This window comes from Lagopus leucura, unplaced genomic scaffold (genome assembly GCF_019238085.1).
Source record: "Lagopus leucura isolate 7727_CA_CO unplaced genomic scaffold, USGS_WTPT01 Super-Scaffold_100004, whole genome shotgun sequence".
NCBI classification, from domain to species: domain Eukaryota; kingdom Metazoa; phylum Chordata; class Aves; order Galliformes; family Phasianidae; genus Lagopus; species Lagopus leucura.
This window is the reverse complement of record NW_024962264.1, coordinates 52,177,765-52,192,377: the sequence shown is the minus strand read 5'-3', so window position 1 is coordinate 52,192,377 and position 14,613 is coordinate 52,177,765. Positions and strand designations below refer to the sequence as shown.

At 35.5% G+C, this 14,613-nt stretch overlaps 1 long non-coding RNA gene across 1 annotated transcript; it reads left to right on the top strand.

Annotated features, from left to right (window-relative positions):
- The first annotated feature begins 486 nt into the window (after positions 1–486).
- LOC122180298 lies at positions 487–13,174 on the top strand. Its single transcript, XR_006178989.1, has 3 exons — positions 487–999; positions 1,357–1,473; positions 12,985–13,174. It is a non-coding gene; the product is annotated as an uncharacterized LOC122180298 (long non-coding RNA).
- Positions 13,175–14,613: the final 1,439 nt, after the last annotated feature.

Below are 14,613 nucleotides of genomic sequence, written 5' to 3'. Positions count from 1 at the left end.
TAGCTCTCAAGCCAGTGTAATATCTTAATAGCAGCAATACTTAGAACTGCTGTAATCAGACCTCCCTTTGTGTTCACTGCCCAAAACCTGACCAGCTGCAAGAGGAAATCCTCATACCAGCTGTTGCTCAGGGGTGAAATTATCTGGATTTAAGCTTGGATGTAATTTTTTAAATCAAGGAACCAGATTTTTATGTATGTCATATTCTGAATGAAAATAAGTTTTGATAGAGTTCGCATAATCTGTTAAATATCAGTCTGGGAAGTAACAAATTGTGAACAAAACCCATACAGCTTCCTTTAAAGCAAAGTAAAATACTATATAACCAACTGACAGAGCTTAATAATTGTTTTGTTTTCTGTCTGTTGAAAAGCTTCTCTTTACAAATTTAGGTAAAAAAAAGTAATGCTGTAGTTCTTTCTGGGGTTTTAAACCTTTGTTTTCATGTAGTATACCTTTTACTAATCAATAAATAGACCAGATTAGCCCAGTTTTGAGAAAACCATCTGGCCACTGTTTATCTCTGATCACATGTTCCAGAAAGGAAAAGTGCAGGTAACAAGTTGCATCAAACCAGCTGGAATAAGTATGATTGATGTAGACTGTATAATACCCAGAGTCTTGGTTTAAAACAGGAAGGACTGTGGCATTTTGCACTACATAAGACAGCTGGGCATTCTCAAAGAAGCACGGTAAGAGACCTGGTGGTCAGAAACAGTGTGAAAATCTCTGTTTCTGTTTCCCCAGAGACAAGTACTTTGAATGGAACCTATGAATATTTCTGTGATGTCTAATCAACAGCTGGACTGGTAAAGTACAGATGTACAGTACAGAAAGTTCCATATGGACTTTGAAACTCGCATTGTTCTAAATGGCACGAGAATTTCACCAGAAATGAAAAAAACAGTGAGCAGAGTCATTGCAAAGGTATTTAGACACTGTGCGGAGAAACACAAGGCAAGAGGCCATCTTACTCCCATTAGAAGATAAGCAACTGCGGTGAGACAGCTTGAATTCTTGGATGTTATGGGGGAGCCTGCTGGGGACATTGGCTGGAAAGTCTTTCTTAGAGCAGTGGTCACAGGTGGACTAATGGTGTTTAATGGTGTAGCTTGTGAGGTTTCCTAGTGCATGAACTTTATGCTGTGAATGACCCCAGCCACATATGCTACACATGTAATGTGTTTTAATCCCTCTGTAGACACCCGCAGGGACTGTGGGTGCTGTCAGAATTGCCCTGTTTAGAGTCCCCATCTGGACACATTTTCAGCTCTGAAACCCCGAAGTTCTCTCATGCTTTTCATTGATGCTCCTCATAATTAGTTCTTTTACCTCTCTTTCATTTCTTTCCAGCAGAGTTTCAAGATTTGGCTTTGTCTTGGCCAATACCGAGAAAAAAAGTGCAATAAAAGGACTCTGTTTAAATCTGCAGAAACTGAGATCCAACCCAAAGCAAGGCAGCATGAAAATAAGGTACAATTTATTTTTTCTCTAGTTTTCTTTAGATATAATACTGAGGGGAGAGAAAGAAATTGTAGCAATAAAGTACCAATTTTATTTGCAAAACTGATTTTCAGAATTACAGCGTTCTTTTAAAAAGCATACTCGAAGTCTGCAGCAGTTTCTCATGAGAGAAGAGACAACTAAGCCTCAGAATCCTATGTTAAAGTAGACCCTTCTACTCCCTTTTCTATTTTAAATATTAGAATACAGGTTTTTATCTACTAGAAAGTGTACTGATAATTCAGAGGAAGAGCTCAGGAAGCAGCCATCTTGTTTGATGTTCCCAAACAGCAGGGAAAACACCTGTGAAAATATGCAGCTGTTTGGGTGAAACACAAGGAGAGCCCTGACTACCTGCACCTGCTGTGTAGCTGGCAGCAAGAAGAAATGAGGCCAGGATTTCAATCACTTAATGATAGACAGAGTTAGGTTCAGGAACTAGGGCTTTGCTAGTGAAGGAAATGCTGGTATTCTCTGTGAGGAAGGTCACAAAATAGCTAGAGGGTAAGAAAAAGCAATAGAGGCAACATAGTAGAAATCACAGAAAGGAATCACTTCAATGTACAGGAATAAAATCACTGTAAGAAAGGTGGTTATTTTGAGTATGATCCACAGAATTTAGATTGTCTAGGTTTCATAGAAGAATGATATTAATGGGTAATTAAAACTTCTTGTGGTTTATGTTAATACAATTTCATGTTTCTGTTCCTACATTCTTCGTAACGACTGATATAAATATTACAACTCCACATTATTGACAGCAACTGTTACGGTCTCTGAGAAAGGAGATTGCATCTGAGATATCTCTCATATAGTGGAATACAGAAGTAAATACTGCCAGCTTACTCACTAGATCTCCTGTCTGCATCAATATATTTTCTCTCATTTCTTTCAGAATGATTTATTTCAGAAATAATTATTTCATAGAGATCAGATGTGACACCCTGGTCCTGTTGGCACCAGTGACAAAATGATCTCTGGCTTCAAATGATTCAAAACAAAGAATCCTAGAAGCACAAAAACAGACTTTCTGGAGCCCATACAGACCAAATGCTAGATGCTGATGGCCCCGTCTCCTATGAATTTCTCCTCTCTGGAAATCACTTTAACTTTTGGCTTTCAGAACATTATGTGGCGCTGTCTCACAATTTAATCATGCTATAATAATAGTAATTGTAGTAAGTGCCTATAATTAATTCTTATAATGTATTGTTATGTTGTTATAATTATATACATAGTTAATTGTTATTGCTAATCATTACAATTAATATCTGCAAACTATCATAGTAATTTCCTATTCATCCTCTGTGTACTATTAATGACTCAAGGATTGGAGTTACATGTATTGTTGTAACTACTCATATTTCTTCCTTATAAAATAGTTTTCCAAAACAGTATACATCCTCCTTTCTTCAGAAAGTCTTTTCCAAGCTGAAAAATCTTAGGTTTTATGTCTCTTTTTGTATATGTATAAGAGCTTCAGATCCTCAACCATTTGCGGTAGCTTTTTCCCACTTATCCTGTCTGCTACGGGATGATCAAAGCTGAATATATTTTTCAAGGAATGAACAATATTTACATACAAAATTTATTTTATGACATTGTTTTGATTTCTTTTCATTTCTTAGTTTCCTGCTAAATGTGCCATGCTTTTGATTATTTTTTACTACTGCTAACTGTAGTCAATACATTTCCATAAAACCTTCCACAATGACTATTTCTTGATATCTTTCTTGAGTCGTAGTTCATTTAGAGACCATTATGTTACGGGAACGCTTGGGATTTTCTCCCCGTGTACACTTTCTTTTTTTAAATTTAATGTTTATTTGTTTTGTCTCCTGCAATCAATTCATTCAAGATCTTCATCTACATATCTTTAGATATCTGCAAAGAATCGATTCTTTGCTGTTTTAAATTTAAATGTAATGAGTAATTTTCTGTCATCTAAAGACTATTACCTTATTCCTCATCCTTTTTTTTTTTTCCATACCCTTTATTTTATATTCATATTGGACTGTTTGCAAACCAACATAGATCTCAGCTCTGTTGGTAACTTGCTTCAAAAATCTAGTTTTTTTCTGGTCATTGAGAGGTGAAATGAGATCAGGTAGCCCACAGAATCAAATCAGAAGTCTTTTATGCAAGAGTGGGATATGGTTTTCCTCAGTTTTGTGACCAAGGTCTTTTATCTCGATACTTTTACAAATAGAAGAAAAGCAAACAACAAATTTCATTTCAGATAGGACTTTTCATATCTAACTTCTATTTTATTTTTTTTAATTTTGAAAGATAAATAGTTATCTGTATGAATTTCATTGTTTTCCACTACCAAACAGGTGTTTATCACCTGACCCTAATCTTAAAACTGTCATGATTGTTTTTTTTTTAACAGGAATTTCTTGGCAGAAATTTCATTCTTTATGTCCCTCAGAGTGAACAGCTTAATCCAGGCATTTTATCTCCATCAGTGATGGACGCGAAGTCAATTTCTGCCATAAAGATCTCTCTTTGCCTGTCCCTAATATCAGACACAGGAGTCAGGGAAGTGTTAGTCAGAAAAAAATTGGATCATCAATTCTCTGATGTTCTTTCCCAACTAGGTCTGGTTTTGAGAATCAGAAAAACAACTTCTTTTTGACTCAAAATGCTTGGTACTCTGGTTCACTGGAAAAAACAAGGATGATAAGATTTCTAGGAGTTTCAGTGAAATTAGCTTGGAAATATAATGGTGGAAGGAAAGTATGATTTCATAACAAAGCTTCATATACTGACAAAGTATCTGCATTAAAATATTCCTTTTTCAAATGCTTCCTTTTCCATAAGTTTTCATGTTGAAATAAATTTAGAGGAACAGATGTCTTTTGTTTGATGAAGAATGTGAAGCATTCATTTCTGAAGCACTTCAGTGAAAACGTGGCATTATTCTGTGGCTTTGAAAAATGTATACAAAAACCTTTTTATACTGGTGCCCAGCTTTAGAAAAGTCTGGAAAAGTTGTATGCCTAATTTCATTAATTCTAGTTCTGTTTTTTTTTTTTTTGTTTTGTTTTTTGTTTTTTTTTGTTTTGTTTTGTTTTCTATATGGAATAAGAACAAACCTTGCTCACTTATTTAAAAATCGATATCACATAGTGAACAAATTGCTTTTATGTCTTACTTTATGGTGTTACGGCTTACACTGTATTATTGTAGTTAATGCAGAAATGTTAGCACTGTTTAAATCAAAAGTGAGCATGAGTTGTTTACAGACAGCAAGCTCAGCAAACAAAAGTAGCATTATGGAAAAGAAAAACACATTAATAAAGTACTTTGTCACCTGATCATTCTATGCAGTTTATTCAAAACTGAATTTAAAGCTTTGGCTAGTAGGTGGACAATATTTTTTTCCATACTTCATTTTAAATAATGTGTATTCTGCTTTTCTTATTTAAAAGCTGTTATCTGTTAATACCATTAGAATCAGTGATGATGGCTGATTTTCATTATAAACAATACTATCTAATACTATCTACTCAAGATTACTGTGGTTTGCAGAATTGTTCTTTATTATTCCAAGTCAGTGATCACTTAATGTTTTGCAGGCTTTACACAAGTAATGACTAGCAGAGTCTAGCTCTGTAAATGTGACATATAAATACCTAGACATGTTTATATTATATTCCGTGAATAAATCTTATAGAATTAGATTACACTGCAATTAAATGGTAGCCTGTAGATGTAAACGCTCCAGCGCTATGTAGTATTTAGTGAACCCGGGCCATCGCTGATCCTTGCTTGCTGTGAGATGGATGGGATGTAATGAAACATAGTGACCTTTTTCTGTGTGTTGGCTGCACCTATTCTTATCTTGTGACGTGTAGATTCAATCCCCTCAGGGGCTGCTTTATTTGGCATGCTGAGATCTGACTGGAAATAAAGATGCAAAGGCTTTTCTTTCACTGTAGCATCCATCTAGGACATATATTTTAGGCCTTGATTATCAAGGAGACCTTGATTTAGGTCTAGTATTATTTAACTTTTTCTCTCAGAGAGTGGTCAGGCACTGGAATGGCCTGCCAAGGGAGGTGGTGGAGTCACCGTCCCTGGCAGTGTTCAAGAGGCGTCTGGATGAGGAGCTGCATGATATGGTTTAGTAGCTTGTGGTAGAAATGGTAATGAGAAGACGGTTGGACTAGATGATCTCATAGGTCATTTCCAACCTTGTGATTCTATGATTCCATGATTCTATGAACTTATTTGTCAGTGACTGGGATGGAGGAATGGAGTGCCTCCTCAGCAAGTTTTCTGATGGCACAAAACTAGGAGGAGTAGCTGATATCCAGAGTAATGTGCTGCCTTTCAGAAGGATCGTGACAGGCTGCAGAGGTGGCCAGAGAGGAACCCATTGAAATTAAACAAGGGTGAGTGTAGGGTCCTGGACCTGAGAAGGAATCACACCAGGGACCAAGCTGGGAGAGCTGACCTGCTGGAAAAGAGATCTCCAGTGAAGGTTCTAGTGGACAACAAGTTAACCATGGGCCTTTAATATGCCCCCATGGCCAAGAAAACCACTGTCATTCTGGGCTGCATTAGGCAGAGCGCTGCTCCATTCCATCTGGATATGAGGAAAAGCTCTACTGTGAGAGTAACTGAACTTTGGAACAGGTTGCCCAGAGTGATTGTGGAGTCTCCTTCCCCGCAGATATGCAAAAGCTGCCTGGACACAATCCTAGGTAATCTGCTTGAGAGACACTGGTTGAGCATGGAGTTTGGACCAGGTGATCTCCAGAGATCCCTTCCAACCCAAGTCATCCTCTTCCAAAAGCCCACATTCTCATTAGGTGGAGGACATTTTTCCTCTCCCATTAATGTTGCTCAGCAGTGAGCTCCAGTTCTCCCATTCTCTGTCCATAGCCCAGTCTTGGCACGGGGATTGCTGTATGTGTAAAATGATCACTGCACTTACAAAGCATGCTGCAGAGTAGAGCAATTGTTTTAATGTATTTTCTGTTGTAATTACAGCTGAGGCTGAAGTGGGGCGCTGATCCTATTGAATCTGTAGCTGACACAACTGTAGTGGGTAGAGGTTATAACAGCATCATTGAGTCTTTGCTACCTTGCAAACTGAACATGCTTCCATAAAGTTAAGCCATTCTGAAGGTTTCAGCAGAAGCAATTTCACTGATCAGACTTTTACAGAACCTGTTATTTATCATGTTTAACAGAGCTTGTAAATTGAAGTCTTAATGCAGTTTTGAGCAAGAAAGTTTGGGATTCACAAGACTTCATAGCAGAGTCTAAGGTTTGTCTCTCATAGACTTGTACAGTTATCTTAAAAAACATGAAATTATGTATTATACTGTTATGTCGGTTTATTTTAGAATATCTAAATGAGTAATGAAACCAGTTGCATTCCACTGTATTATCACCATGCCTCAATGTACTTAAGCAGATGCATAATCATAGAATAAGACTAGTTCCTTTCCATGTAAAGAGATAATATGTGTTTAAATTTAAAGGCATTTAAGCCTTTTGTTACTCAGGGGGTGAAATTTCAATAAAAATGTCAGCTTCTGTGTATCAAATAAGTGTTAAGATATCATGTAACTAATTGAAGGATGGATCACTCATGAATGAAGTGCACAAAAAGGAAAAGTTTGATTAATCAAACAGTATCTGCCTTTAATAACTGCAGAAAGGTAACAAACAGTTATTATACTGAGGTTTCTATGACAGCCTCCAAAACATCTTGTGGAAGAGCTAGCTTTTCCCTCCCATCCTAGGTAGAGAAGATGAGATGCAGAGGAGAGCTGTAGCCTGCATTTTGCTGCCCAGAATGCCAGTGTTCAAGTCTGTAACTGATCAATTTGCCCTCTAGTAAATACCTGTTCATATGCAATTTGGTATAAAATCATTTGTATAATAGCATTGGTTTTCTCACAGGATTTTCCATCCATTGCTGCTTCTTGTTCAGGTTTGTTTTATCAGATAATGGAATGGAGTATTTTGGATGCCTCTTGTGGTTCTGTTCCCTTTGATCTTGGTATGTCTCAAGATAGCAAGACTACCATTTTTCTGCGAGTCATTATAAGTAAATAATTACAGTGGCTTATAATAGCAGGCACATAACAATATTTAGCCTTAATTTAGGCAAAGAAAATAAAAGTGTAATCTGTTTTAGCAAATTAGCAAGTAAAAAGATTCAGTATAAAATATATATATATATCACTGGACTATCATTTTCTTACAAGAAATTAAAAACAAACAAACAAACAAGTGGTCATAAGACTTTGTCCAGAGAATATTTATCAAGATTGACAAAATTTTTTATTTACAACCTGACTTAGACATTTCTGCAATGATACTGGCAACTTGTAGGTGAAGTAAAATACCTATAAGTGAATATCAGGAAGCCCAGTTATTCCCTTAGGAGATAATTTCTTTTTCTTTTTATGAAGAAGGCAGAATTAGTATGCTATAAAATTTAATTTTGTACGCTAGTACTGTGCAAAAAAAAAAATGATTCAAGCACTGTCGGACAAAAAAGAAATAGATACCTCTAGAGGCAAGCTGAGATCAGAGAGGAGGGAGAAGGAGATGATGAGAGTGAAAATGTATAACAGAGCATACATTCTGTAGTCCAACAGTGATACCACTAAGCTTGAAGTACAGCACAGTTGAATTAGATCTTAAAGATCACATTAGCTTCAGTGAGATGCCATTCTGAATGGTTCATTAAGTAATTGATATTGACATTTTGGTGAGTAATTAATGCTGAATTCCATATAAAATGGTTTAACTATTAGGATTTTATTTCTTTAGATGGGATGACATAGTTATTAAATGTTAACACTGCTATTAATTCCTCTCAATTGGACTATAAGAAAAAAATATGCATTTTATAGAAATTGGGAGCAATCATACCATCTATTTTTTATTTCTTATTCTTATATAATTCAGTTTTGGATTGATAGGGAGAAGAGACAGGACTGAGATGGTGTCTTATTGTAGGCAATTGTACTACAGTGATAAGTTACATTCTACCAGGCTTCATGTTGAAAAATAAGAAAAGACAGGAACAATTTCTAGTGATATAGTATAGTTTCAAGAAGAGTATAAATTGATAATTTTCTCCTTTTCAGAGTTGTAATGAAGCTCTTCAAGGCAATACTCCTTACTGCAGAAATACTTTGTTCTCCATGAGTAGGAAAAGTTAAGAGGGTGAAATGATTGTCTTTTCTGAGTTCCAATCCAGCAGAACGTTGACATAAATAATCAGCACTAAGCTATTCCTTTTATTGTATTTGCATTCAGTGCAGACCTTAGGTTGTGATATGAATGAAATGTAAGCATACATTCGGAATAAATATCAACCTCTAAATATTTAGTATTACCAATTCTGGATTAAAAAAAAAAAAACAACAAAAAACAGATTAAAACCATAAATACCATAAATATGACTTTTGTCACTGAAGAACTTCCTTCAAAACGACAGAAGAAAAAAAAAAACGAAAAGAAGCTTGTCTGACTTGCATTTACCCTTAGAGCCTTTGCTTACAGACCCTTGCAAGCTTTATTCCTAAAGGAATTACTGGACTGGAAATACTAAAGCAGCTCCTAGTACCAAAGAACTGCAGTTTTTCCTGAAGTGACAATCCTGTTTTCACATAGAGAGATGGGAAGCAGGGGCAAAAGGCAGTCAAATCTTGCTGACCTGACGTCTGGCTCCTCACATCTATTTTTAGGTGGAGCCTGAGGTTGCTTTATACTCAGTAGCAGATTCTGGAAAGCAATTGTTTTGTGTCAATCTATAGATTAATTATATAAACTGCTAGTTTAAGCAAGAAATAAAGTTTGTGGTTTATACTTTTCTTTCCCATTGTAATCTTTTTCAACTTTGATAATCTTTTTCTTTGCAGTGCTTCTTCTAGCATTTAATTGAACTGTGGACTTTTTAAACCTCAGGCACCTCCTTCCTGAACTTTGTAAATTGCTATTATTGGCCTGGTTACCTTTCCTTATTTCCTACAATACAGTTGCCAGAACAGACTTATTTTGCTCTTATGTGATCATTTCAAAATCATCTGATGTGCCTTGAGTCAAAGAGAATGAGAGATGTTCCTTCAGTGAAACAAGTCATTCAGTCTATTTGCAAGACTGGCAGGCTCCCAAGACTTCCTCTTTTTTCTTCACTTGGGATATACCTCCAAGAAAGACATAACTTGACCACATAACATTCCAGAGTAAGATAGCATTGCTGCTGGGGAGAAAAAGTAATTCTCCATTAAATGAGGTCAGTAGTCCCTATTCCCTGTATCTCTACTATACCTTGAGATTTTTTTGTATGTCATTGTAGCTCCTGTTTAAATCAGAAAGAGACAAGGGAGGTAAGAAAGAGAGGTTATTCTATAAATCTATAAAATTATATTCTATTTATCTCTCCCTATGGCAATGCACCTGCTAAGTTCTTCTGTCTTTAATTGAGAAGGCATGATGTCCTTTCAATATGCTTGATCTACTGGCAAATAATTTCATTGAGACCATTCCTGAAGCAGCCCAGCTGACATACACCTGTTCTTTATTGGTGGAACATGAAGATTTTAAGCTTAGGTGACTTAATATGATATGATTTGGGAGAGAAAATGTGCATTCAAGGGCAGGCTGGATGTGTCTCTGGGCAGCCTGGTCTGGTAGTTGGTGACCCCACACGTAGCAGGGGGGTTGAAACGGATGATCATTGTGGTCCTTTTCAACTCAGGCCATTCTATAATTCTATGATTCTATCTTTTCTTTATCAGTGGTTAAAATCTGGGATTCTCACAAGTTCAATTTCCCACCTGTAAAACATGGATAAAACACCTCAAAGTAAAGACCTCAACCTAATGTTGAGAGGATGAATTTTTTATATGTAAGGTGACTGCCATAATGCAAGAAACTTAGAGCTGAGACGAATTGACTGACCTTTTAAAATCTTCAAATGTTTGTTCTTCATCATATTAAAAATAAATACCTCCTCTGTGTCATAATTTGATTTATAGATTTGAGGGACACTCCTTTAAAGGGAATCCCATTTTACCTAGGAGAGTAAAGAGGATGACAACCTTCTAAAAAAAATCATCAGTGTAGTTGCATTTTCCATCTTTTATCTTTTATCCATTGCTACCTATTTCTTAACAGATGTTGAAAGACATATCTTTTCTTGCTATAACATTTAGAGATTTTTGCCTTGGGCAGATTATCTGTCTTATGATTTTCACCAAAGTCATTGTAAGTATTTCTTTTCAGTCCTTTAAATTTATATGTCCTGCTCAGGGAAAATACCATTCCTGAGTAGCAGATAAACTGTACGTATTATAATATTCAAAATAACATATTTCACTTGAGTTTAATTATATTTAATCAGGCATATCTATTGTACACACAAATAAATGTGTTCTTCTTCTGATTTTCTTTCTACTCTGTTGAATTCAACTCACATATCATTGTTTTATCTTATTCTGTTTTCTGTAAGGAGGGCTCATTTTTGTCTTACTGCCTGTACAGTATTACATATTTACTTTATATATAAATATATATAAATATATAATATATAAATATATATTACATATATATTTAATGTAAATAATAGCTCATACGAATGATTCAGGTGTTTCTGTTATGAGAGAAACAAAAAGCAAAAAAACAAGAGCAGAGAGAAATAATTATTTTTTCGTACTTGTACACCTTTAAAAAGGTACAGTCTTGCTAAATAACGGGAAATGCAACTACCTGCCTCATTAAGGATTTCAGGAATTCACCACAATGCCCAAGCTGAGAGTAGCACACCTGCTATTGCTGTGCCAGTTGCTGCAGTTGCTACAACAGACGTAACGGGGTTATTCTTAAGCCTTCAGCATGAAAGTATGCTTAGCATTTTAAAAATATTTTGTTTTGATTAGTGAGGGGGTTTTGTAAGAAAGTACTATAGAAATCTAAGGCATAGAAAAATCTTTTAAATCACCAGTGCTCAAACATATGTAATGCAAGCAGGCTTTAAACTCTCGCAAACCAATGATGCTTCCTGCTGTGATGACCTGTCCAGTGGCACAATTTAAGTGGATTTTTTTTCTTGTTTATGATCTCTTATTTGTTCTATTACAGTTCTATTATAATTTCAGACAGCTCCAGCAACTTTCATCTTCAGGACCTGTTATGCTTTACTTAATTAAGTAAAGGACAGGTTTTGGGATCTAGAGTTCGGACATAAAGGTTTCTGTTAACTCTTATAGAGAAGATCTGATCTGAGATGTCATGTGATGTTATTCTTTTTTTGATTCTTATTTTGATCTCAATTAAACAATAATTTGCCCTTAAAAACCAAATAAAGATGAATTTTTCCTAATTGCAATCACATAAAATTAATCACTAATTCTTACTATAAAGCATCTCTTTTGCAGAAATTTTATTTTATAGTCTGAATATGCAAAAAATTACTCTGAATGCACAATATATTTTCTTTTCAGATTGATGAATATGAACTCTGAGTATATATTACGATCATGAAGTTATATATACATATAATATATACATATAAAGTATTTTTAGACTTTCAAACAATCAGAACCACACTGGTTTGAAGAATATCATCACAAAACCACAATGTGGAAATAATGATCTGCTTTAAATATGCTTTAATCTACTTCAGAAGCCAAGATTGAGTAGATCCACTTTTCAAGAGCTCCCTTCACAGGAGGCTCATCATCTTCTAAAGAGCAGTCTTCACAAAATATATAGATATATATGTAAGCAGAAACTACTGTGTAATACATATAGTAGTTTACAAATACTGTTGGATACATATAAACACTAAGTAGGGAACTCTTATATTTGCTCATCGTTTTGTTGCATATCCACTATTGAGAGAAAGAAAGTAAGAGAGGTAGCATTTCGTTTTAGCAATAACTTTCAGAAACTATCTGCCTAAATCTGTTGATTTGACACACAGCAAATGTTAATAGTGAAGGGAAAGGAAAGCAAGTATCTATTGCAGAATGTGTGCAGGCAGAAAGTTGTGTAGCCTCAATTTGTCTGCCACCACTGAAAGGATTCCTCTGCTACACAGCTCTAAAATGCTAACCTTGAGGGTAACATGTTAAACAAGCTTGTGAGCATATTCAAAAGGTGCTTTTCAGAATCTGTCTTCATGGTTCAGAAGATCATTTTAAAGCAGTAGTGGTAATGCTACTTGAGAACAGAAACTCTTATCCACTGAGATATTAAAATCGCTTTACACTTTTTTTTTTTTTTTCATGAATTTGGCTGAAATGAAAGGAAGATGCTGAATTCAGAAAAACAGTGATTAGAAAATGTTAAAATATAGCTATGCATTTAGCTGCAACACACAAATGAAGACTATTTATATTCCAGTTTTAAGGAGATTTATTTTCAGTTGTCAAAAATCATCAGAACAATGTATTCAGCTGTCTTTGATGTGAGACTGAATCTCTCTGTGTTGTCTCATAGAAGCTGTGGATCAAGCAGCTCACTAAGTGAGCTGGCCTCCTCAGCTGGACTGCCTGTTAGTCTTCACTGAACGAAAACTGCTCACCTCACTGTGAAAGACGCAGCACAAAAGCTTGACGTAGACTTGATTCCCTCAGTGTGACCTCTTGTATTGCCCGAGCAGATGGATGTCTCATTTCTGGATTCTGATCATGCTTAGGTATGGTAAAGTTACTTAATTTCTCATTCTTACCAAGATTAGCAGAATATTCAGACACACTTAATACCTGTGAACTTTAAAAATAAGATTAGTCCTTCAGATTAATATGGAGGTTGTATTTATTTATTTTTTTTTTAAGTATCATAGTTTGTTGCATACTATAGTTTAGGGCAAAAATTTCAGTGTATGCATCTAGTTCTCTCTTCATATGATCCTGGGTTCCTTATATGAGCCACCAAATAATTATTGCCTAACCCTGAGGTTAACCAGTTCTAGAAGGAAGACTTCAGAATCATAGAAGTAATTAGGAAGCATAATTCATTGTCTCTTTTTCATCATTCATTCATCCTTTAGATGGGGGCAGTAATGACTGCTAGTGGTAGAGGGCTGTTGGAAATTTAAGTTAACATTCATACAATGTTTGGAATGTATAAGAAATTGATTTGACAAGCTTTGTTTAGGCAGCAGATGAAATGTGCAGATACATTCATTTTAAGGTGCCCTTCTGCATTACTAAAGTGTAACATTTCATATGCTGACATTTATGTAGGAAAGGAAACATGTATATGGATGTAATAGAGCTGCCTTCTCTTCTGAGAACCTATTTATTCACCTCTTGCAGGGGAAAGAAGTAGAAGACAGAAGGGTGTTTGGGCTGAGGAAACAGTTGTCAGCCAATTCTGGAAGGTGAATGGAAGCTAAAATCAATCAGCTAAAAAATATACTTAAATGTTACATTCAATCTGGTATCTGTGCTTGTAGAAAGTGAAACAGGCTCTAGGAGAAATTGCTGACGAGTCACTGGCAACTGCAGTGACCCTAATCTCACTGGAAGATTACCCTCTGTTGGGTAGAGCAGCACAGATCAAAGGGTATAAAGGGGTTCAGTTTGTAACCAGAGTGCTGGAAAGTCAAGGGGATTTTGTATGTGTGTGTGTTTGTGCGTGTATGTATGCATGTATATAGAACAGAAAAGGAAAAATTTCTTTCAGGATATAGTGAAAGGCAAGTGATTAATGATTTAAGATTCTTTTCACACTGCAGTAAAAATTAATTAAAGATGTGCTGCCTTCAGGCAATTCTATGCTTACAGTGATAAATATGGAAATGTGCTGCATTTTGCAGGATAAAAACCATTGTCTTTACAACACACAGAAATGAATTGTATCCACATCAAGTTTTATGTAAACACTCTGAAATTTAATTGGTAAGGGTTCAGCTGAATGTCTCCTTTTGATTAAAGAAAAGCTGGTGGTGGCATCTCTGATAGCAAATGCATTTTCTCACTCAAGAAAAAACGGAAAGAAAAGATTTTTGTCAACTCTGGACAAATAAGGTGGAGAAGAAGGATCAACAGATACTTTTAGTAGCAAAATATGTTACAATTGTGATGAATGTATGGTTAGGTATTTTTGGTTTTATTTATTAAA